The sequence below is a fragment of the Wolffia australiana genome, chromosome 3 (assembly GCF_029677425.1).
Source record: "Wolffia australiana isolate 7733 chromosome 3, ASM2967742v1".
NCBI classification, from domain to species: Eukaryota; Viridiplantae; Streptophyta; class Magnoliopsida; order Alismatales; family Araceae; genus Wolffia; species Wolffia australiana.
Genome location: NC_135837.1, coordinates 9315166 through 9340396, shown reverse-complemented (window position 1 = coordinate 9340396; position 25231 = coordinate 9315166). Strand labels below are relative to the sequence as shown.

The window sequence follows — 25231 nt, the reverse complement described above, 5'->3', positions numbered from 1 at the left end:
TGGGTCTAGTGGAGGAGGCTGATGCAATGGGGGGCTTGGCAATATTCTCTCCCTGGTCCCCAGGAACTACACAGAGGATGCCGCTGAGGGCTTGATCTACTTCTACGAAGCCTCTGGCACTATCGTGAGCCAGCTGGTTGCATAAAATTAAACATTTTGTATAATTTATTTTGAAATATAATGTCTTTTGTGAAACCCATAGGTCTAAAAATAGTTGATATCATTGATGCAAACCTCGTAGGTATTCCATTGGCAGTGTATTAGAATAAAAAAATTATAAGTCTCAATTTATATGCAAGCTTATTGATTTTTGGGATAATTGGTAATTTAAAGGCAAGAAACTAAAAATGCAAATAGTATTGGCATGTTTTATATTTTTCTTGCATTTGAACCACATTTACAGCTAGATCATTTGCATATTTTCCAAGGGAAAAGATTGGAATAGATAAATACATGTTAAATACACCACAGCTCTGTGACCTTCTACGTTATCATCAGATTTAACGGATGACCATTCGGTTCTACGTCATGGTGAATGGCAGCTTCGTTTTGAGAGATTTTGGATACTACTGATGAACAATAAAACACTTTCTCGGAAGGGTAATTTCATTTTTTTTACACCCCAAATTCCATGGGGGCAGGACTAGTATTCAAAACTGACAATTTTTCAGTTGACAGATCACATCAAGGCCGAGAAGATAAGAGCAGAACGAGTATTAAAAGCTCGCTCCTCGCATCAGTTACACCTGTTCTTTCTCTCTCTTCGGCATCTTCCTCTCCCCCTCCCTCATTCACCAGCTTTCCTACGGTCAGAGCTGTCGTCGTCTTCCTCGAAGGGTATCTCCCCCCCCCCTCTCTCTCTCTCCCTCCCTCCCTTCTCTCTCTCTCTCTCCCTCCCTCCCTTTTCTCTCTCTCTCTCTCCCTCCCCCTCTCTTCTCTCTCTCTCTCTCTCTCCCTCTCTCCCCTCTCCCTCTCTCTCTCTCTCTCCCTCCCTTCTCTCTCTCTCTCTCTCCCTCCCTTCTCTCTCTCTCTCTCTCTCTCTCCTTCTCTCTCTCTCTCTCTCCTCCTCCTTCTCTCTCTCTCTCTCTCTCCTCTCTCTCTCTCTCTCTCTCTCCTCCCTCCTTCTCTCTCCCTCTCTCTCCCTCACCCCCTCTCTCTCTCTCTCTCCCCCCCCCCCCCCTCCCTCTCTCTCTCTCTCTCCCCCCCCCCCCTCTCTCTCTCTCTCTCCCTCCCTCCCTTCTCTCTCTCTCTCTCTCTCCTTCCCTCCCTCCCTCCCCTTCTCTCTCTTCCCCCCTCTCCCTCTCTCCTCTCTTCCCTCTCTCTTCCCCCCCCTCTCTATCTCGCTGTCTCTTCTCTTTTCTCTCTCTGTCTCCCTTCTCTCTCCCCTCTATCTCCCCTCTCGTTTCTCTCTCTGTCTCCATTCTCCCTCCCCTCTCTTTCTCCTCTCTCTCTGTGTCGATCTGCCCATTCATCTCTTTCTCATCTCGCTCGAACTTTATCAGTGGCGCGAGATCCCTTCTGGGTCCTCTCCTTGATCCGGATCTTGAATCTCCCTTCTACGGATTTATCTTCTTTCCTTTCAGACCTTATCGCGTGATTCTTCTTAAACCTCTCTCTCTCTCTATCTCTCTTCCCCGATCTATCCATGATTTCTTCTGATCTCACTCGATCTTTGTCAGTGGCGCGAGAGCCCCTCTGTGTTCGCTCCTTGATCCGGATTCCCCATCTTCCTTTCCGGATCTTGTGTCTCTTAAACCTCTCTCTCTAGCGATCTTTCTCTCCCTTTTTTCTCTCTCTTACTCTCTCTCAGCCTCTCTCTTAATCTCGCACGTAATATCTTTCTCTCTCTTCCTTTCTTTTCTCTCCATTTCCGTCCCCCACCGTTGACTTCCTCATGGCACATCTGAACGATACGACATACCCACTAATCTATCTTCGTCACTGTATCTATCTATCTCAAATCTTTCTTGCATATCTCTACCCTTCCCACGTTATCCTTCGTTATTCATCCATCCATCAATATATCAATACTGATTCCTCTACGTATTTGTCGACGTATCTATATGCATGTATATTCGATTATTGCGTCTATTGATCTCTCTTTCTTGCTCTGGGAGTAGCTGTAATGGCGGGTGCGGGCAAGGCTGAGAGTTGGTCTCTGAAGAAGAGTGGCGGGGGAGAAGACGGAGAGAAGATGGCCAAGGCTAAGGCAAAGCTGGCGGAGGGGCTCGGCAAGGCCAAAACAGCGGCGGTGGTGGGCGCGGATAAGCTTAAAGCTGGCGCCACCGTTGGCGCCCAAAAAGTCTCTTCTGGTGCGAAACTCGGCCTCAAATGGGCAAAAGCCCAACTTGAGAAGAGAAATTCCAAGTAGAGAAGGATGGTATGATCTCTGTCTGTATTTTTCTTGGAACTTGTACATAGTTTTAAATTCAGTCTGTCCAGTAGAGAAGGATGTTTTGACCTCTATATCTGTATTTTTCTTGGAACTTGTACGTAGTTTGAAATTCAGTCTGTCCAGTACACATGGGTTTCTGTGCAGTGAAAACTAGATTTTATTTACTCACTATTTATAATGAGTGAATAAATAGTGCTCAATTATTCATCCTTAGTATTTGTAAGAATCTTGATGTAGCCTCTTCTCTTTCTCAAATGAATTGCAGATTTGGGATTTGAGCTTGGGCATGTTGGTGAATGGGGAACCTTGGCTTGAGGGGGATTTGGGTTTTATGGGGATTTGGGATTTTCCTAAATTCCCTTATAATATTTGTAATTTTTCCATTCTAAAATCCCCCCCATAAGATTTGTAATATTTGCATTATTTGGCTTGAGGGGGAGTGATTTCCATGCCAAACACAACAAGTGGTTGACGTGGAGTTAGCTGGGGGTCCGTCTGGTTAGGCACAAATAACCCACAGTGTTCTTCACTACATCTAACATTTCCAAGGTTTCGTCTCTACATCATCTAAAAACAATGGGTAAACAAATCAACATACACGGTTAGTTTTGACTTTTTGGTCAATGCATTGACCGCATTATTTATGGGAGATGACCTCTTTTTTGGGGCAAACATGTGTTGGTCTCATTTTTTGTTTTGATGGTTTTTCAGAATTCAAAAATTTTTCTTTCCACTATCTTAGTATTTATCATAGCTGTGTTTCAGTATTTATATGATGACGGTAGTGTTGCAAGTAAATAAGTTTGGATTCTGCGTTTGGCTCTTTGGAGACTTATCTTAGAATTAAGAAGTTTCATCAAACCTAGTAATGCTATCATTTCTACAATTAATATTAGTCCGCTTTATTTAACATGACATCTGACTAACTCCACCAATGCACTTCGAGTTGGTCTAAATCATCAACTTGTAACCTTTTGAAGTTTAACTAAAATGTAAAAGGTGAAAAGCATGGGGAATATTATCATCCGACAAAATAATAAATCATAGGCTATATGAAATAAGGCATATCGATTCCCATAGAAAATCAATGACCCCAAAACAAATGTGAAATCATGTTCTTTATTCAAGTATATTTTCTTTCAAAGGATGATGGTGCCCAAGAAGTTTGATTTTATTAATGAAAAAGGTAAGGAGTAGCATTTTGGCCTGGAAAAGTATATTTTAGAGTAATATAGGATGTAATTCATCCAAAGGAGACATTTTAGAGTTTCCACTTGCATCTACATGAACATTCCATCCTCAAAGAATACTACCTAAGGAAACTTGTTGATTTATAGAAATGGGAGGGGGGATTACTTTTGGACTGATTTCTATCTCTCCTATCTTCCCATTTCTTTATTCTTAATCCTCAATCCATTCTGCTCCCATGCCCTGCTCCACATTCCCCAGTCTTCACTCATGGATCATCTCTGCTCTCAACTCCTAGATCCCTGCTTCAAATCTTGCTCATATCATCCATCTAGATAGATACATAGTGATAAGCTCGAAAAATGTGTGTTTAATGTCGTTATTTAAGGGTTTTCAAACTTAACCAATAAAATCTGTTTTATCCCTTAGTGCTCAAGTAAGGGGCTGAACCCTAGGGAGGCGGTGGTGATATTCAATTTTGATCGAATTAGGGTTTAGAAATCCAAATTTAAATGATATGATTTTTTTTTACTTGGGTGATAGAAAATGCTTGTAACTTTCATTTAACATGCTAATATTTTTAAATTCAAATTATTACAATCAACTCTCGGTTATTTACCAAAAAAGACTTGACATTGCTTAACTTTTATCTTTTCATCAATCATTAGAGTCATCTCAAGTGTTACTTAGCATTTCTTAGTAAGCCTACCACGTAATCATCTAGCTTGAATTGATATAGAAAACTCCATTTGATAGGGTAATGATTTTTATTTATTTACTGAATTGGGATCGTTATTTCAGATTTGATCACGTTCCAACTGAGTTATGCTTGCTTATTCATCGCATACTATACTGGCTTTTATGGATCATAATCTTTAAATTTCTTGTAGGCTTTTAAATCCTAATTAGTCAACAAAACTTGGATAGAAACCGTACGTAGCAAATCTTGATTAAAACTTGCTACTTTCGTATATTCTAAGGTGTTACTTCGTATCAAGATGTATAAGCATTCTTTACTGAATCTAGGAAGAATGATTAACCAAAGAAATTTGACAATTAAAAGGATTAGAATTGGAAATTAAGAATAAAAGCTTTGAATCGCATGAATCTATGAAATTAATCAAATTCACAACAAATGGACTCTAAATTGTATGCTAACTAAGCCTAAGAGTACCAGAAGCAGATTTGGGGTCGACTTGAGGAGATTCTGCGCAACGAACAACGCTTAATTCCAATGATTTTCACTTCGAATTGGGGAAGAAAGGCGGCTTCAGATCGACGGAAATGCAGTCCAATTTGAGCTCCAATTTACTCCAGGAGCTTCTTGGGACAGAAAAGGATTTAGGCAAGCTCTCCTTTTGCTTCCAAATCAAGAACATCTCCTAATTTTTGGTTTTCCCCAATTTATCGCCGTAGAATCGGAAGAACAAGTTCTTCCGATTCTGTTACGGACGCATCTTCTTTGCTTTGTATGCAGGTGACATGGAGCGCCGTGATAGGTCCACGTAACCTCTTGGAACACCGAGCATCGTCTGCGTGGAACTACATATGTATGCTTCACATGCATGGACTTCACGGTAAGTCTGAAAATCTGCGTCGTGATTGGTCCACGCATGCCATGCACCAGTTTAACTTGCTGCGTCGCGCGTAGCGAGTTAAATCATTTCTGATTGGTCCGTGCCAGTTACATGGGACGTACACCGTTGCGCATGTAAATGGCACGCATCAGCGTTCTTCGCTGGCTTCTGATTGGCTGGCACTAGGTACATGCCATGTACACCCCTGTGCATGTGCATGTCACGCATCGGCGCTCCCGACTTGCTTCTGATTGGCCAGCGCGCCTCTTCGTGTGTTTTTCTGTGTACTTAGCTTTTGCTTAGAACTAAATATGGCCCAATAAGGGCCAGTTTTATAAAAAAAATGGATTTTATTTTTAAAAAATGAAATAAAGAGTAAAAACAATTATTAATGCATAAAAATGCTTTATTAATTTCTTAAATATGGTTTACTATTGATTTCTTTTTATTTGTAGAAATAGGTCACTTAAAGACATTTAATTTCTTATAAAATTCAATTTTAAAACATTTAAAATGTGTTAATTGACCTAATTATTTATCAAAAGTATTGTTTTAACATAAAATCATGATAATATGCACTAAAATTTAATGTTTTTAAACGTTAAAAGCCCACAAATATGATCGAATTAGCATTTTATTAGCTCTTATTTTCATGTTATCACATAGATTCATGTCTAGATAAATAAAACAATTTTATATATGATGGATATCATGTGGGTATCAAGCCGATCACACTTCCATGTCATGTTCAAGTTCATTAAAATAAATATTGATTCATTATTATTATTATATTGTTGTCTTCATAATGAAGTCCTTGAATACCTGAAATGGCTTGCTGAATTATCATAATATAATGATCCCTTGCCTTTAAGCATACATTCTTAATATTCTTATTCCATGGATACCATAGATAGCCATTAAACTATCCTGAAAGAATAACTATAAAAACCCTAATTGTATGATAAATATTACTACTTATGTAGTGGTTATTGTGGAGACACTAAAGATCTATGGTGGGTTCTGTTTAGAGAAAGAGGTTACTGAATGGATCCATATAATTCCATGTGTGGTATTCTGTTTAAACTTCAATCAGTTTGATTCATGTCACAATAGTAGGAGTAGTCTGTTGACCTGAGATACTAAAGACGTATGAGCATTTAATCATGGGACTCAAACAAGGCTTAGCTTGAGAATGGCAAGAAGTACACAAGGGAGATAGAGGATTGTTCTCCCTTGATAGAAGTGGAGATTGACTCAAGGAAGAAAATGCCTTACATTCTTTGAAAGTGTAGTGGGGATATTGGAGAAAACTTCCAATGATCCCTTATTGTGCATCATCACTACATCGAATGGTGAATTAGGGTTTGATAGTTAACCATATCCTAAATCATTCAGGATTCTCATGAAAATGATGGATTATTCATATACGATAATCAATGACGATAAAGGTTCCATAAGAGAGCTTATTGAATACGATGTATCTTCTAAAGCGTGAATTGTAGCTTGGGACCCCAAAGGCTGGAAACTTAACCCATCAATTAGGTACAATTCACCCTTGATTCATTAACCTATATGTCGATAAAGTTAATTATTAAATTCTACTGCCCCATTATATTTTACAACTAGATTTATACATGGGCCTATATTGTCACATGTATAAGATATATGAATGTTAATGTCATAAGGAGTTTGTGGAAAAAAAATCCAAAATAAGTATAAATTAAGGGGGGGGAACCATTTTAGTTGCCCAAGCTAAAAAGATGTAGCTCCCCCTTGACTTCATTTCTTCTCAAGCTTCGTCCTCCACTAGTGAGATTTTATGGTGAGAAGATGTACAATATTTTCAACGAAAATTGAATGAAAATAAGAGATCCATCATCCCAACCATTAAGTGGGTACGTCTAGAGAACATACATATGAACATCTTGAAGAAACTTTTTTAAGAAGCAAGTCAAGAGTGAAATTAGTTCCGTAAAAATGTGATGATATCATATAATGTTTATCGATCAATTACGAATTTACTTCCATCTTTTGCTCCATGAAATTCAATTTCAAGCAATTAATCAAAGCCATAGCACCCAACAATATTTACAAATGCGTAAACACAAAGAGAATGAAATGTAGATAGATATATAAATATATACATGGGTAGAAATATTGATGAAAAAAATTGGTAGATCAATGAGAAATGAAAGTTAATGATAGTTATGAGAGAAGGTAGATTAATAGAGATATAGTTAGACATTTATATAATTCATAGGTATGCTGGTAATCCCAACCTCAATCGATATGATCTAAACTCAATCATAATGGAATATCCGCTTGAAGAGGGCCATGAACACCAAAAACATTGATAAACTAAAAAACTAAACTTTTGGAGTATCGCATCCTTATTTTATTGGTTCCTAGAATGAGCATCCTTAAGCATTCAGATGTCCAGACTTTAGATGTATCCATTTGATCTTCTCAGTGTTGGATGTCTTCTTCTTTCCTTTGAACTTAATACTAAAGTTTAGTTTCCTCTCTATTGAGTCTCCCCAAACACAACACTTGGGAAGAGGAAGCAAAGGAAGGGGAACACTCAAAATGACTATCAAATGAGGATGGTTATAAAATGAGGATACACCCTCCATATATAATCTACGGGAATTTTTTTAAAAACTTCCCATTTCTCGAAACATTTAATAAAATACTGCAAGCTAAGATTATATCCACCTATGTTTGAAAATTGTGTGCTTCAGACCCTCTAGGGCCATGTATTAGTCTAGTTAACAATTTCAATGGCCAAATAATATTTAAATTGTCTATAATAAAATTAATTAACTATATCACATTTAGATTAATTAATCAAAGATCATTGGCTCGTAAGGTTCCAAGCTACACCTGATGCTCTAGAAGATAGAAAGGGTTATATCAAATCTCTCGTGGAACCTTTAGCATCTTTAATTACCATGTATGTTTAATCATTCATTTGTTAAAGACTCCTAAATGACTTAGGGCCTGGTTAACTGTCAGATCCTAACCAATCATTCTGATCAATAGTGATGCACCATTTCCAATACAGTGGCTAGATATTTATTGTGTCCTCTTCCTTGAGGCTATCTCGTCAAGCACCACGAGTAGATGATCCCATGTAGGTCACATAATCACCTTTGTTGAATTATTTCTACATTTGAGATAGGATAGCTAAGAGTCTCATTCATAGACACTCGTAGGTCATAGTCAAAATATAGTTTTCCATACGCAAGGTGTCATTGGTTTCTCTGTTGGGTTCTAGAGGCCTGGATCTGGATGTGTAATTCAAAGTGACACACAGTGGAAGATTTAAATGGAATTGTAAAGGCATTAATAAAATCATTAAACGAAGAACCCGTGCATAGATCGCATCCATGACTTCTTGGATCCCACAGCGAGACAAGTCAAGTTGTTCAAGTGTGCAGCCTCTAGACATATCAATGCAATCTTCGGCACATTGAATCTCCTCCTTACACCCTTTTAAACTCTGTTTACTCTCCATTTTTGTCGTTATACAGTTTTGATATGTCTAGAGGCTGCACACTTGAACAGCTTGACTTGTCTCGCTGTGGGATCCAAGACAAGTCTAGAGTTTTGATATGTCTGCACACTTGAATTGACGTAGGACGGCTACGGAATGGACGACTAAGGAATGGACGACGAAGGAATGGACGACTGGGTTGAGGGAACAGACTACGGTAGATGGAGGACTAGGGATGGATCAGATAATGGAGGGATAAAACAGCCACAGAAATCACACGGTCAAATTTGGACTTTAAAACTGATGAAAATCTTGTGGTGCAGCTCCGACCCTTATCGAGGGCAGGAGTACTGTCTTCCCCCACCGCGACGATGCCTAAGCACCGAAATCAATATCTGAATTTGCGTCGCGAAGAAACACTCGAGAAAGATAGAGAAGAAGTGGAAATCCAAACCAAATCTAATTCTGACGGCGTTGGAAACTTCTCGAGAAAACACTGGATAGAGAACACTTTCAACACCAAAGAGTTCAGGCGTACCTCGGCACCGTAGTGCGTGAAGAGGATGTAGGAAACTTTAATCGTGACGAGGCTGGGAAAATCTGGGCGTTGAGCGGCCCACTAGACGAGGAAGATTCTGGACGTTTCGGACGTTGAACGGCCCTGGTAGAGAGTAGATGTCATTGTCGTAGAGTCAGGCGTAGGCAAATACCCGCGCGCGCGAAGCGCGCGTAGGGTGCACGGAGCGCACAGAGCACGCAGAGCAACGCGCACGGGCGCTGAGCGCACGGAGCACCGGCGCGCGCGCAGAGTGCGCGGAGGACGTGCAACGCACTCTGAGCGCGCGTAGCGCGAGCGGCTCGAAGCGTCGAACGGCGTCGACGACGACCGGCACCGCCGGTGTCGAAGTCTTGCGGGGTGGCCTGGGCGGCCCTGGTTGGGGCAGCCCCAAGCGGGCAGCCTGGGGGTGGCCTTGGCGGCCCTGGCTGGGGCGGCCTGGGGGCGGCCTTGACGGCCCTAGCAGGGGTGGCCTGGGCGGCCCTAGTTGGGGCGATCTGGGTGGCCCTGGTTGGGGCGATCTGGGCAGCCGTGGTTGGGGCGGCCTGGGCGTCCTTTGGGCGGCCCCAAGCGGGCGGCGTGGGGGCGGCCTTGGCGGCCCTAGCAAGGGTGGCCTGGGTGGCCTTTGGAAGGCGAGAGCAAGAGGGGGAGAGAGAGAGAGAGAGGATGGAGAGAGAGGATGGGAAGAGAGGATGGAAGGCCGACGTTGCGAGGCGGCGGCGGCGGCGGCGCTAGGGCTGGCGAGATAGGGAGGCTTGGGCAGTCCTCCAAGAAGAGTTAAACAAAACTCAATTCTTGAAATTTGACTGCCTAGTTGTTTCTTGAAATAATGGCCTATACATATAGGCCTTGGAGGAAAGAGAAAATACAACTTTAAGATGAGAAATTAAAGATGAGAAATTAAAGACGAGTCGTGCTTCATGTCACGCAAAGGGGCAGTTGTTGATCTGCCGTTGGTGACGTGTCATGACGCGTGAAAGAACGTGCGTGCGTGGAGACGTGCGTAGTGGAGACAGTTGCGGCATGTCCGGAGCGGGAGTGTTGACATGCGTGTGGGAAGACGTGCGTGGTGGAGACGGTTGCGGCATGTCCGTAGCGGGAGTGATGACGTCGGTTGACTATGGCGGCGTATCCGTGGCGGAGACGTTGAGTTTGGTTGATCGTAGCGACGCGTCCGATGGTGATGTGTCGGCGTCCTCACCATCAATTCCCCCGGGGTGCGGAGAACTCGACTCTATCGAGCAGTTGTCTTAAAGCTCCAGCGGGGTCACCAAGTCGGGGCACAAGCGAGCCAGGTCTTCCTCCGTAATCCATGTGTCATCCGTCGATGCTTTGCCCTGCCAACGAACAAGAAACTTCCGCACCGTCCCACCTTTGGTGAAGGTGATTACCTCGTCCAATATTTCCTCGATGATTTCATGCTAGTCAGAAGGTAGTGATGGGGGAGTGGACAAGTCAAACTCGCTCACCAGAAAGTTCAAGGGTAGAACAGGGCATTTAGATGGAGTTGGGGCTTTAAACACAACTAAATCCGAGATATTGAAGGTGGTGCTTATTCCCCACGAGGAGGGTATGTCAACGGCATAGGCATTTTCCCTAACTCGTTTGAGGATTGGAAACGGCCCGGCACTACGAGCATGAAGCTTAGTATCCCGTTTGGAGGAAAATGTTTCCGGCCTAATCCGCACCATCACCATTTCACCTTCTTTAAATTCGCGAAAACGACGGTGAAAATATGCGGACTGTTTATATGAGGCATTACTATTTATGATACGTGTACGGATTTCCTCATGCAGACTTCTAATATGATCAGCGAACTCATGACCGTCATCTGAGACTCTAGCATGTGGTAACATAGGTATGAGCTCGGTAGGGGTACGAGGAAGATGACCATGCACTATCTCAAATGGACTCATACCAGTAGTACGGTTGACTGACGCGTTGTAAGCAAATTCGGCGCGTGGAATGACAGAATCCCAAGACTTGAGGTTGTCTCCCACCAGCGATCATAATAGGTTGCCGAGGCTCCTATTAACGACCTCGGTCTATCCATCAGTTTGGGGGAGAAAAGCCGTGGAAAATTTGAGCTTTGTCCCCAAAAGATGCCAAAGTGTCTTCCAAAAGTAGCTAGTGAATCGGACATCTCTGTCCGACACTATGCTTTTTGGAATTCCATGGAGACGCACTACTTCATTGAAAAATAGTTGGACAACATGAGACGCATCCGAAGTTTTAAAGCAAGGGATGAAATGAGCCATCTTCGAGAAACGATTCACAACCACCATGATGGAATCACGGCGTTTGTTCGTCCTCGGGAGCCCTAGCACAAAGTCATGCTCACATCCTCCCAAGGTTTTTGAGGGACTGGTAGTGGGGTGTAGAGGCCGGTGTTCTGTTTTACCTGCTTAGCGAGAGCACATACACGACATTGAGAAACTATATTTGCTACGTCTCGCTTTAGGGAGGGCCAAAAGAATCGATGCTCAACCATAGCTATGGTTTTATGTCTCCCAAAATGACCACTAAGGCCTCCGGCATGTGTTTCCCATACGAGAAAATACCTAAGAGATGAGCGTGGGATGCATAGGCGACGATCGTAAAATAAGACTCCATTATCCACGAGATAATTTTGATTATCAGGATTCGGGTATTTGCCTAAGGCCTAAAGAATGGGAGCAAAATTCGGGCAATCTGGATATAGGTCCTTCATCTGATTAAATACAATAACCTCACCTTTCATAACATTCAACAAATGGACCCTTCTACTCAAAGCATCGGCGACTCGGTTCTCAACTCCCCTCTTATATTTAAGGACAAAGGTATAAGACGGAATGAATTCGACCCATTTAATATGCCTAGAATTTAATTTCTGCTGGGAATGGAGATACTTTAAGGCTTCATGATCAGAGTAGAGGACGAATTCCTTAGAGAGTAGATAATGATGCCAATGACGTAAAGATTGGACGATCGCATAAAATTCTTATCATAGGTAAGAGTATTTGAGCTTAGCGTCATTCAACTTCTCACTAAAGAAGGCAATAGGATGATTTTCTTGACTTAGAACTCCTCCTATTCCTAACCCTGAAGCATCACAGGTGACCTCGAATACTTTATCAAAATCAGGTAAGCGAAGAATAGGGGCCTGAGTCATTCTAAGTTTGATCTCCTCAAATGATTTTTGAGCTTCTACCGTCCATTCAAAATGATTTCCCTTAAGGCATTCAGTCAAGGGTGCCATGATGGTGCTAAAGTTGGATATGAATCGTCGATAGAAGGTTGCTAGACCGTGAAAACTACGAACATCATGGGTGTTTTTAGGTGTTGGCCACTGGGTTATGGCGTCAATTTTGGCCGGATCGACGGATACACCTTGGTCAGATAGGATAAAACCTAAGAATGAAACATGACTGACAAGGAAAGAACATTTTTTTGGGTGAGCATACAACTGCTCAGTTTTCAATACTTCGCAAACTAAACATAAGTGTTGGAGATGATCGGGTGTGGATCTGCTATAGATAAGGATATCATCAAAATATACAACGACGAAATTTCCTATGAACGGTCTGAGTATATGATTCATCAATCGCTAAAAGGTGCTAGGTGCGTTTGATAATCCAAAGGGCATGACCTTCCACTCATATAGTCCGTCTTTGATCTTAAAGGCGGTTTTCCATTCATCTCCGGGTCGGATACGAACCATGTGATAACCACTCTTAAGATCAATTTTGGAGAAAACTGTTGAACCTGCCATCATATCAAACATATTGTCGATGCTGGGAATAGGAAACCTATACTTGCCGTGATCTTATTTATAGCTCTACTGTCAATGCACATATGCCAACTCCCATCCTTTTTGGGAGCCAGCAATGCAGGGACGGCACACGGGCTAAGGCTCTCTTGGATGAACCCCTTGTTCAAGAGTTCTTGGACTTGGCGCTGTAATTCCTTGTACTGCGTAGGGTCCATCCGATAGTGAGGGAGGTTGGGTAACGATGACCCCGGAATGAAATCAATAGCGTGCTGAATATCACGCATCGGAGGTAGGTCATTGGGCAAATCTTTGGGGAAAACACTAGCGAATTCCTCTAGTAGCTGAGAAATTTGGGGGGGCGGGTTGGAGGAATCCTCGGAGGAATGATCGGGTATCATGGCCAAACACATAGTCATTTCACTATCGAGTTCTTTCTGAAATTGGGATCCGCTAACAACACACAAGCCTACGGATGGAGATTTAGGTGAGGCTCTCTGCGGACTATGAGTGTAGGATGCCACGTGATTTTCTTGCCCTGATGGATAAAAGAACAGGTATTGCTCCGACCATAGAGGTGCACATCATTATCATACAACCAAGGGTGGCCGAGAATAATGTTGCCCACCTTCATGGGTAGAATATCGCATAATATCTCCTCTTCGTAGGATTGAACCTTGAAAGGGAGATGGCATTGGTTCTTCACAGGGATGGAGGTAGCATCGATCCAAAACACAAAATATGGATGGGGGTGATCAATCAATGGTAATCCCAAACGTGATGTCATAACATCGGAGAAGACGTTAATACAACTACCACTATCTACGATCGTCTTACACATCTTATCACCAATTTTAAAATACGTGTAAAATATGGATTTCCTCAATGCAGAATTATCGGTGGTAGGCTGATTAAGGTTGCAACGGATAATTCCCCTAACTGACGTAGATGGGTCGTGACGAGGAAGAGACGGTGGACAGTCTGTGATGCCAATGAAACTCACTAATCCGTCATCATGCACAAATTCATCGACAACATAGCTCTCAACTCTATACTCCTCATCTATAGGTGGCTCATCGAGGATAGGGTCGCTATCGAGCGGCTCCTGTCCTATGTGCAAGGCTCGTGAAGGGCATTGGGAAGCTCTATGACCTCGACCTTGGCATTTAAAACAAGTCAAGCCGGAAGGACCGAGTTGTGCAGAATTGGGTTGAGGAGGGGCCCTAGCAGTGGACTCTAGGGAAGGTGAGGTACGAGTATTCGGCGTAGTCGATGACTGAGTCAGAGCTGGGGGACGATATTCGATGGGAGTACGGGTTGGGGTAGGAACTGGCGGTGGTGGTGCCGGAAGAGCCAAGGGAGAATTACACTGGGTCGCACGGTTTGAATAAGAAGGATTAGATAAGTGCGACCGATTGGTAAGAGCAGGGCGATTGTACACGGGAGTATGGTATAAGTTTTGGCAAAGTTCTAGGTCTTCTACAATCTGGTAGGCCTGCTCGAGAGTCGTGGCCTTACGGACAAGCAATTCCGTCTCTAGATAAGGGTTAAGACCAGTTCTAAAATGAGAAATAACAACTCAAGGATTCTCTTCAACTCGACACCTCGTATAGAATTCCTCAAATTGAATGATATACTCGGAGACGGGACGTCTACCCTGCTGCAGTTTGTGCCATTGGTCAAGAAGGTTATCGAGATAGGCAAGTGGGACGTATTTCTCACGCAGTTTGTCCTTCATTTGGGGCCAAGTATCTATGGGTGCCTCACAACGGTTATAAATCAAAAATTCAAGATTCTCCCAAAATATTTTTGCTTGTCCCCCTAATCTCATCTCGACATATTGAACTTTCTGCCACTCTAGCATATTGTACCACTTGAAATGACTATTCAATTTTGACTCCCAATCAAGATACTCTTTAGGGTCCCTAGATCCCTCGTAGTATGGAACATCGACTTTGACACTACGCTAAATCTGCTGCCAATGGTTGTCGTGATCCACACGGCGGTGATCGAGAGGGGGAACCACATCCTCTGGTGGAAAAGGATCGTTCCTGTCCGGACGATTCCCGTTCCATCCGTGATATCTATCATCAGGTGGATAAGGATCATTCCGAGGGGGATGATTCCTATCGCGCTCTGGAATCCTCTCCTCTGATGGATGGTAATCCTCCCGTAGTGGGCAATTTCCATCGTGCATCGAGGCTCTGTCCACAGGTGGATGGGATCGTTCGGTGGGGGACGATTCCTATCCTGACTTGGGGTCCAAAGCTCGGGCGGATGGTAATCGTCTCGACGATTTCTATCATGAACCGGAGTGCGAATATCCGGAGGAATCGGATCGTCTCGCTCGAGACGATTGTGATTTCAGCTTCCGGATCTATCCTCGGGTCGTATAGGATCATCAACGTCGCGATGATTCCTATCACGATCTCGAGATCTAGGATCTGGGATATGGTGGTTCTCGCGATCGCGGCGATGTCGATCCAGACCTCTATTTTCGAGTTGATAAGTCCGTTCGCTCACCGTATCGATCGAACTACTTAGACGATTGTCCATATTAGTAATTCGTGTATTGACATCACGAAAACTTTTCTGGACAGTGTCTAACACACGATCGATGTCCCCTCGAGAGGAGGACGGTGGTACGGACGACGACAACTCATGGACAGGGACGGACATCTCACGACCGTCTTGGGATTGGTCTGTCATCGGAGCGGCGACTCGTTTGCCTGAACGCAAATGCATGCAATGGGACTGACAGGTGATGATGAATGTAGACGTCTACGATGGCGGAAATGACTGGGCTAACAGGTTAGGCTCTGATACCAAGTTGACGTAGGACGACTACGGGGAAGGCGAGGAAGGGCAGGATGACAGGATAAACGGACTAAGGGTAGGATGGACGTGTGAGGGATAAAACAATCCACAGAAATTCATGGACGGATTCGGATTTAAAACCGATGAAAATCTGGTGGTGCAGCTCCGACCCTTTCGAGGGCGGGAGTACTGTCTTCCCCCACCGCGACGATGCCTAAGCACCGAAATCAATACCCGAATTTGCATTGCGAGGAAACTCTCAAGAATGAGGGAGGATGAGTAGAAGATCCAAACCAAATCTAAATCTGACAGCGGTGGAAACTTCTCGAGAAGACACTGAACGGAGAACACGTCGACACCAAAGAGTTTAGGAGTACCTCGGCACCGTAGTGCGTGAAGAAGTCACGGGCAATTCTGATCGTGACGAATCTAGGCGAATCCGGGCGTTGAGCGGCCCACTGGACGAGGACGAGGCTGGACGTTCCAGGCGTTGAACAGCCCTGGTTGAGTGCAGTTGTTGTGGGCGCAGAGTCAAGCGTGGGCGAACACCCGCGCACGGCGCGCGGCGGTGAACGGAGCGCGGAGCAGCGCGCGGCGAGCGCCGGCGCCCGAGCGCTGGCGCGCAGCGCTCGCACGGAGCGTTGGCGCGCACGTAGAGTGCGCAGAGTGCGGCGGAGTGCACCCGAGCGCGCGCAGCGCGCGCGGCTCGTAGCGCGGACGACGCCCGGACATGGGTCTCCTGAGCGCGACCTCGGGCGGCCTGGTTTGGGCAGTCTTGGGCGCTCTTGGGCAGCCCTAGCAAGGGTTGCCTAGGGTGGCCTGGTCGGGGCTGCCTGGGCGGCTCTGGCTGGGCGGCCTGGTCAGGGCTGCCTGGGCGGCCTTGGCGGGGCTGCCTGGGTGGCCTTGGCGGGGCTACTTGGGCGGCTTTGGCTGGGCGGTCTGGGCGGCCTGGTTGGGGCTGCCTGGGCGGCCGGGTCGGGGCTGCCTGGGCGGCCTGGTTGGGGTTGCCTGGGCGGCCTGGTCGGGGCTGCCTTAGCGGCCCTGCCAGGGCTGCTTGGGTGGCCAAGGATGGCGGACAAGAGAGAGAAAGAGAGAGAGAGAATAGAGATGTGAGGCCGACGTCACGAGGCGGCGGCGGCGGCGACGATGGCTAGGGTTAAGAAGGATAGGGGAGGCTGGGCAGTCCTCCAAGAAGAGTTAACAAAACTCACTTCTTGAATTAATGACTGCCTAAGAGTTTCTTGAAAACAATGGCCTTTATATAGGCCTTGGAGGAAAGAGAAATTGACGAGAAAGTAAAGACGAGAAAATAAAGATGTGCGCCGTGTCACGCCAAAGGGCAGTTGTGGATCTACCTTTGGCGTCGTGTCATGATGCGCGTAGAGGCGTGCACGGATGGAGACGTGCAAGTTGGCAGTTGTGGCATGTCGGCTTAAGGGTTGACTCTGATTGACCATGGTTGGTTGACTTCAGTTGACTCCAGTTGACTTCAGTTGACTCCTGATTAGATGTTGGCGTCCTCGCCATCAAAGTAATAATATTGAAAGAATAGGAGAGATAATGTGACCTGTAGGCCAGGACACGAAAGCCGTGGCGGTCATAACTGATCGCCGGCGAGGAAGTCGGAGGATCCCGAGCTCAGCCGAGGACGTCACTGCCGCTTGAGTAGACGACGGCGGCGAATGACGAACAGCCTAGGGTGGGAGTTGAATGGTCCCCAGCAGAAACAGGGCTCACAAAGTGCACCGTTTGGGTTCTGCACGCACAAAGCGTGTGGAGTGCACATGTAGCGCACGGAGTGGCACACAGGGGCACTAGAATCGGATTGCACGATTGCCCAATGCTCGCACGTAGGTGCGGAGAGCGCAAAGTACCTACGTGCGCACGGAGTGCATGAAGAGCGCGAAATGCGCAGGGAGTGTGTGTGGGCCACGCGCGGGAGCAGAATGGTCATGATGATCGATGGGGCACACAGGCAGGGAGCCGTAGAGGCACACTCGGCTGGGCGGGCTCAGCGGCTTGGCGGAGGGTGCTGGCAGATGGCGACCACGTGGCCAGGGGGAGCGATCGCATCCTCATGCGGCCGCGACAATGGACGCACAGGCGGCGTCCGCGAACCGAGGGGGTAACCGCAAGCGGGTGGCGGCCGTAGATGGCTGGCGGCTGCGATCTCATGCGGTTGCAGGTGGCAACACGCGCGGGCAGCGGCGATGGGCGACACCCACGGTCAGCGGCAGCACCGAATGATGACGACGAATGTCAACGGTGCGACGTGATGAAGGCTAAGGCCTTCTACTGATGACGAGGAAAGGTGACAACGGCGGTGGCTGTTCATCCGGCGACGGCAACGGCTTCGCGGCGGTGAACTTTGCGGCAGCATGTTGTTCGGCGTTTGTCGTCCTCGATGCTACACTTGGAAGTTGTAAGATAAATCTCCATGGATGGAGAGGATGGGAACCCGAAGAGGGAAGAACAACTCAATTTTCAATTTCTCAAAAGGAATTCCAAAAATCTCTTTGGGCATACCTTCCCTTATATAGAGAAGGGAGGGTTGTCCGAATGGACCAAATTAGGGGAAATTTCCAAAGTGACAAGGACATTAAATGGCCCGAATCAAACCTAAAAAACACAAAAAACATGGGGAGCCCAAAATATGGGGGCCCTCCATAAAATCCAAAAAAACAATGCATAGAAAATAAAACAAACCTTGGAGACCTGTCGTCAAGCCTTATAATTGAAGCTCAGGTTCTTCACATCGGCTCAGGCTCCACGACGCAGCTGCTCACTAACTCGGGCCTAGTCTTCCAGATGGATACCTATTTTAGAGAGAGAAAGTGGAGAAAATGAGTGTTTAGAGTGAGAAAGTGATGGATTTTAAGGGTAAATGGATGGGAAATGATGGAGAAGGTAGAAATCTAAGATCCTAAAGCCACAATGCAAGTTTACTGAGCCCTCAATGCTTCCTCTCAAGTATGGATCCTTATATTTTGCTAGGATCAGGCGTTTTTCAATGCAAACAAGAGACGAGATTAAGAGAAAACTTCAATAACTTACATTAAGCAGGTTGAACAACCTGGATTCTGAAGAATGCCTTGTCCTGCTGACCAGCCACTTGCTAGAGCACGTCCAGAATGAGGGAAAATGACGGAGAAAAGTTTATTTATACATTTTGAGAATTACTAAAATACCCCTTTGGGCATTATCTATTCTCTTTTCTTGCCATTTTGCCTCTTTTTCTCCATGGGTTGAGAGCTTTACCTTGTAATTTCTAGTTTGTTTCTTTTGTAACGTGTTTGTAGGCCCAATAGGTAGTTCAGGTCATGGTCCAATCCCCTATGATCTCTCCTTTAAAAGCCCACAATACCGTTTCATCATTTGCAGCCCATTTTGATAATCACTAAGCTCCCAAAATCGTCCAATTTTTCTCAGAATGATATCTTCTAATTCCTGTAATTTCTGCACATTTGGAACTATAAAATACTCATCATAAGTCAAACTGATTGACTTCATAGAAGTCAATGAAGTTAGTGAAAAATAATCATAATGTGCAAAACTTGGAATTATTAGCTAACGCATAAATATTTGGTTAATTCAAACAATAACATGATAAATTATAAATTTATAATACTAAACACATCTAAAATGCATACAAATATAGGTTCATTTATCATGTTATCAAAGCGCGCGTAGGGTGCGCGGAGCGCAAGGCGCGCACGGAGTGCGCGGAGGGCGCAGAGGGCATGCAGCGCACCCGGAGCGCGCGTAGCGCGCGCGGCTCGAAGCGTCATACGGCGTCGACGACGACCGGCGCCACCGGTGTCGAAGTCTTGCGGGGCGGCCTGGGCGGCCCTGGTTGGGGTGGCCCCAAGAGGGCAGCCTAGGGGCGGCCTTGGCGGCCCTAGCAGGGGTGGCCTGGGTGGCTCTGGTTGGGGCGATCTGGGCGGCCCTGGTTGGGGCGGCCTGGGCGTCCTTTGGGCGGCCCCAAGCGGACGGCTTGGGGGCGGCCTTGGCGGCCCTGGCAAGGGCGGCCTGGGCGGCCCTGGCAAGGGCGGCCTGGGCGGCCCTGGTTGGGGCGGCCTGGGCGGCCTTTGGCGCGACCCCAAGCAGGCGGCCTAGGGGTGGCCTTGGGCGTCCTTTGGAAGGCGAGAGCGAGAGGGAGAGAGAGAGATAGAGTTAGAGAGAGAGAGGATGGAGAGAGAGGATGGGAAGAGAGGATGGAAGGCCGACGTTGCGGGGCGGCGGCGGTGGCGGCGGCGGCGGCGGCGCTAGGGCTGGCGAGATAGGGAGGCTTGGGCAGTCCTCCAAGAAGAGTTAAACAAAACTCAATTCTTGAAATTTGACTGCCTAACTGTTTCTTGAAACAATGGCCTATACATATAGGCCTTGGAGGAAAGAGAAAATACAACTTTAAGATGAGAAATTAAAGACGAGTCATGCTTCATGTCACGCCAAGGGGAAATTGTTGATCTGTCGTTGGTGACGTGTCATGACGCGCGAAGAAACGTGCGTGCGTGGAGACGTGCGTAGTGGAGACAGTTGCGGCATGTCCGGAGCGGGAGTGTTGACATGCGTGTGGGAAGACGTGCGTGGTGGAGACGGTTGCGGCATGTCCGTAGCGGGAGTGATGACGTCGGTTGACTATGGCGGCGTATCCGTGGCAGAGATGTTGACTTCGGTTGATCGTGGCGACGCGTCCGATGGTGATGTGTTGGCATCCTCGCCATCGTGAACAGTTTTGATATGTCTAGAGGCATCGTGAATGGATAGGAGGTTTGGGGAGAAGGGAGAAAGGGGAAGGCCCCTGATAAATTATGGTGTAAGTGAATTTCATTTAGGGACTTCCCCCATATACACTAAGTGGTATTTTTCATAAAACCCCCAAAACCTAAGTATATCTTCCGATGTTCAAAGACCATTTGAGTGTGACCCTCTAGGCCATGTATCAATCTAGTTAATGACTTCAATGACCCAATAACCTTTATCGACCTTATAAATTAATTAACTATATCAACATATAGATTGATTAAAGTCGGATCGATTTAACCCAATCGATAGTTTGAGTCTCCAACAGGTGGGGTGTCAAGCTACACCTCGTGCTCTAGAAGATACAAAGGAGTGTGTATAGACTCACTCATAGAACCTATTTCTCATCGGTTACCGTGTATATATAATCCTTCATCCACTTGACACTCCTAGGATGACTTAGGGTATGGTCAACTATCAAACCCTTATCGATCATCTGAGTTTGTACTTATGCGTTCGCAAATCATTGGAGAACTCTTCTCCGATATATCATTGCCTTGGCCAAGGACTTCACCTCATCGTCTTCCTTGAGCTGTCACCTCTTATACTGAGGGTGGGCGATGCCATCTAGACCACTCAATTGTCTTCGTGAACTCCTTGATGCACTAGAACTAAGACTATTTAGAATCCCATGATTAGGGACACGTAGGTCATAGTCAAAAGTATAATTATCCGTCTACAAGACATCTTTGGTGTCTCAGGTCTAAGGACCACTTACACAACCGTGATGTGAATCAACCTGATTGACAGATCATTAAAATACCATTTATAGATTCGTACGAATCAATTCAGTGAACTCTTATAACTAAAGAGCACCCACTATCTATCCTTAGTGTCTTCACACTAATGACTACATGAACAACCATACTCATCATATGAGTGATGCTAGATAGTGCTATTCTATTCGGATATTTTTGATGTCCTTCTCGAGCATCCTTTGAAAAGGAATATTTAGAATACATTCTTAAAGACTAATGATCTCTATATTACAATCTCATCATAATTCAATAAGTCCGACCATGTATTCATGGACTTCATTATAATGAATATGTTCACTATAATGAATATGTTCTATTAATGAACATGGAACGAGATGTGAGAAGTGTGATTGGCTTGCCGGCCACACATATATTTCCATCATTCTCATATGTCCAAATTTAGGCTTGTAACTTTTTTAATTTAGACTTAAAAATAAATACATAGAAGTCAAGAAGAGTTAGGTAAAAATATCCAAAATGTAAAGTGATATTTATATAAATTCATAAACATATAATGTTTTGCTTTATTGATATTTTGATGTCTATGTTGCATATACATCTAATAAGAATAGTTATAACACATTTTTAAATATACTAATGATCACAGTGTTATAATCTCATCATAATTCACGTAGTCATTATATGCATTCATGAACTTCAATTACAAGTGTCACATGTGCCTTATATTGAATTTATGTATCAAGGAAATATTGAATAAGTTGTGGAATGAAATATTGTCCTGTAGCCCACATACATTTTTAACACAAATTTTGTCCAAGATCATCCAAAATCTATAAGACTTTGGATAGTGTTTTTATATTGCAAGTTTTAAGAACTTTCAAGGAGACATGAGAGTGCCCTAGAATTCATGTCATCAACAAGCTTAGTCTAAAGCTCATCATTTGAACATTCATGCTGACGTTTTTTGAATTTTTATTTAACATTAAGATTATTTATAACATTCATACTAATTCACAGTCTCTAAATCATATGATTTGACACATGATTGAATAAATTACTACAAGGATAATATTGTCACCCAAGATTCATACCGTTGGCAACTTTTGTCTGAAGATCATTGTTTGGAGACTTCAGCTAGTTCTTCTCGAGTGTTTATTTGATATAAGTATGATTTCTAACCTACACAAAATTCATAGGCTCTATATGTGTAAAATTTTATACATAAATGAAGAAAATACAAGGGAACAAAGTAGAGTATTAAAAAATCATAAAGAAAAGAAATAACTAACTGATGCAGTATATTAAAAAACATGGTTTCAATTATCATCATGAAATAACAAAAAACATTATGATTTTATATCTCCTTATTCTATGGATAAATTATTAATACTTTTATGCATTATTAAGTTTCATACAAGAGAAGGAAGGAACATTCATAAGCACTCTGATGAGATTTGGAACAAAGAATCTTGAATTCCACACGTCTTTAAGTTTGGTGAATTTTATCATGAGAATGACTAAATCTAGCTCAACACAGAAGAGAATATATAGGTCACAATAAGGGAAGAAGAGAGTTATGATATATTCAACTATCTTGTTATACTTGGTTTAGTATTGGAAGTATTTTCCATTGAAATAAATTTAGTGAAAATGTATTGTTGAAAATAAATTTGGCTGAAACATAGACAAACTGTAAGGGGATCCTAGTAGACTTTGGGGGTCAACTAGGAGACAGCTTGGGGGGCCAAGTTGAAGGAGGTCAGGCATCGTCACTTTGGGGAAGATTTTGGGGGTTGAGGAAGGTATAGCTTCACTTACAATTTATTTTCTTGGTATCCTTGTCATGCCTTATTTCAAAGTGTCATGCTTTAGGGCTCATCATCAGCTCAGGCAGGTTACTCCCGACCAACATTGAGGACTAGCCAAAGCTGTTTTTTAAAGAACTGAGTGTAATATATCCTCTATCTGATTCCCTACATATTTAGACTATATTTTAGGTAGTTAACTAGATTAGAGTGAGTACAATTTAAATCACATAATTCATCCATCCTCTTAGGTCATACCATAGACGCTTAGTCCATAATCAACATACACAAAAGTGGGCAAAAAAATGCTCAAAGTTGAGTAATATTGAAGTAATCCATACCATATCTCTTATGGTATTTTCTTTTCAAAAGTATAATACCATTTTTACAGCTCTGTGTCCATAATGGAATTTGTAGATCAAAAGTAAATAATGTACCTTCTAAGTCCATTGACCATTCTTGCTCTCCGCAACACATTTTCATATGGTGTATGATAGAATATAAAATTCCAGAGAACACTTTTTTCCTTATATAAGTTAATCATTATAAATTAAAAATTCCAGCCCATTATACATGCATAATAACTTGATAATTTTTTTTGTCCGCTTATCGACCATGATCTTCCATTCCTTGAAGTGTTGGAACACCTCTGATTTTATTCAAGGAAATAAGTCCATAGTTAACTTTTAACAATTCACCATGAGTGGTTTTTTTGTCTATCATACACCATAATTTGATTTTATTCATGGAATTTATGGGGTTCCACCATGAGAGGGAACACTCAAAGGACCTCATAGACATGGATGTGCATAGTCCAGTTTGACCCTAGCTCCCAGATACTTTTATGGATGCCACAAAAAAATTTGACCCACGTATGCTTGACAAAAAAGAAGTGCTCTCAGAACTCCCATACACTTTTACCCTGCCCACACCATATTCCACCTTAATTAAATCAGCCAATCCCAGGTCCCTCATGGGGCTGAGTTGCATAGCCCATAATTTTGTGATTGTTGATGGGAGAAGACAAGGAAATGTTCAAAAGGAAGAGAGAGAGAGAGTGAGGGAGAGAGAGTGCATGTGTGTGTGTGAGAGAGAGAGATAGATAGATAGAGAGATAGATAGATAGATAGATAGAGAGATAGATAGATAGATAGATAGATAGATATATAGATAGAGAGAGAGATAGATAGATAGATAGATAGATAGAGAGAGAGAGAGAGATAGAGAGATGGGGCTAAAGTGAAATGGGAGAGAACTTCCCATCATCATCCCCCGCACAAAAAACGAGAAAGAAGTCCTCTAACCACTCTCTTTCTCATGAGTCTCCAGTACATCCTCTAAAGCCCCCTCTTTGAAAGCCCTAAAATATATTAGAGAACGGGGATGGTTCTCACCTAAAGACTTACTAGTCAAAGTCCTCAGAGTCTCCTTGAATGTGGCTGTCCTATGAATCTCATCTTTGGGGTTAATGCAAAATGCGGAGAAGAGATCCGTAAATACCTTCTAATTACCCAAGCTCAAGACTGCTTCCTCCTCCAAGAAGAATCTGTTTGTGGAAAGTACAGTTTGGAATGGTAAAAGATGGTTGGATTATACATTATCAGCATTATATTGGGATCTGATGAACTAAAATTTATGTAATAGTTTGATTAAATTAATAAATCTGTAGCACCTTCACTCATATACAAATAACCCCAAGTGGTGAGCAAGAATCATCTCCATAGGGAACAAATTTTAGGCATTAAAAACCTTTTAGATGGTATTTAAGGAATGAGAGGATATATTTTATAAATTTAGAGTACAGTAAAACGAGAAGGATGATAATTTAAGGGTAGATACAATAATACTTAATCTGTATAAATGTTTATAAAAGCTAATATGTCATCATGATGAATGATAATGATAGGTAAATTAGATAATAGTGGGAGATGCACATGGATGAGACAGATATATCCAGATGGGTAGACACGGATGTATAGATGTACATGGATTGACATGTATGAATGGATAATAATAGATCACCATTGAGAACAAGATGATGATGTCAGCACAAGAAGTCTCACCATAGAATCCTTATGTTCCACCAGAATAAAGGAGGTTTTTAACAAGAGGAGAGCCCCTCAACAA

The 25231-nt window shown here is 43.7% G+C and overlaps 1 long non-coding RNA gene across 1 annotated transcript; it reads left to right on the top strand.

Moving 5' to 3' along the window:
- Positions 1–694: 694 nt before the first annotated feature.
- On the top strand, positions 695–2825 carry LOC144700869 (uncharacterized). The gene is made up of 3 exons (XR_013580889.1): positions 695–837; positions 2121–2380; positions 2661–2825. It is a non-coding gene; the product is annotated as an uncharacterized LOC144700869 (long non-coding RNA).
- The last annotated feature ends 22406 nt before the right edge of the window (positions 2826–25231 follow it).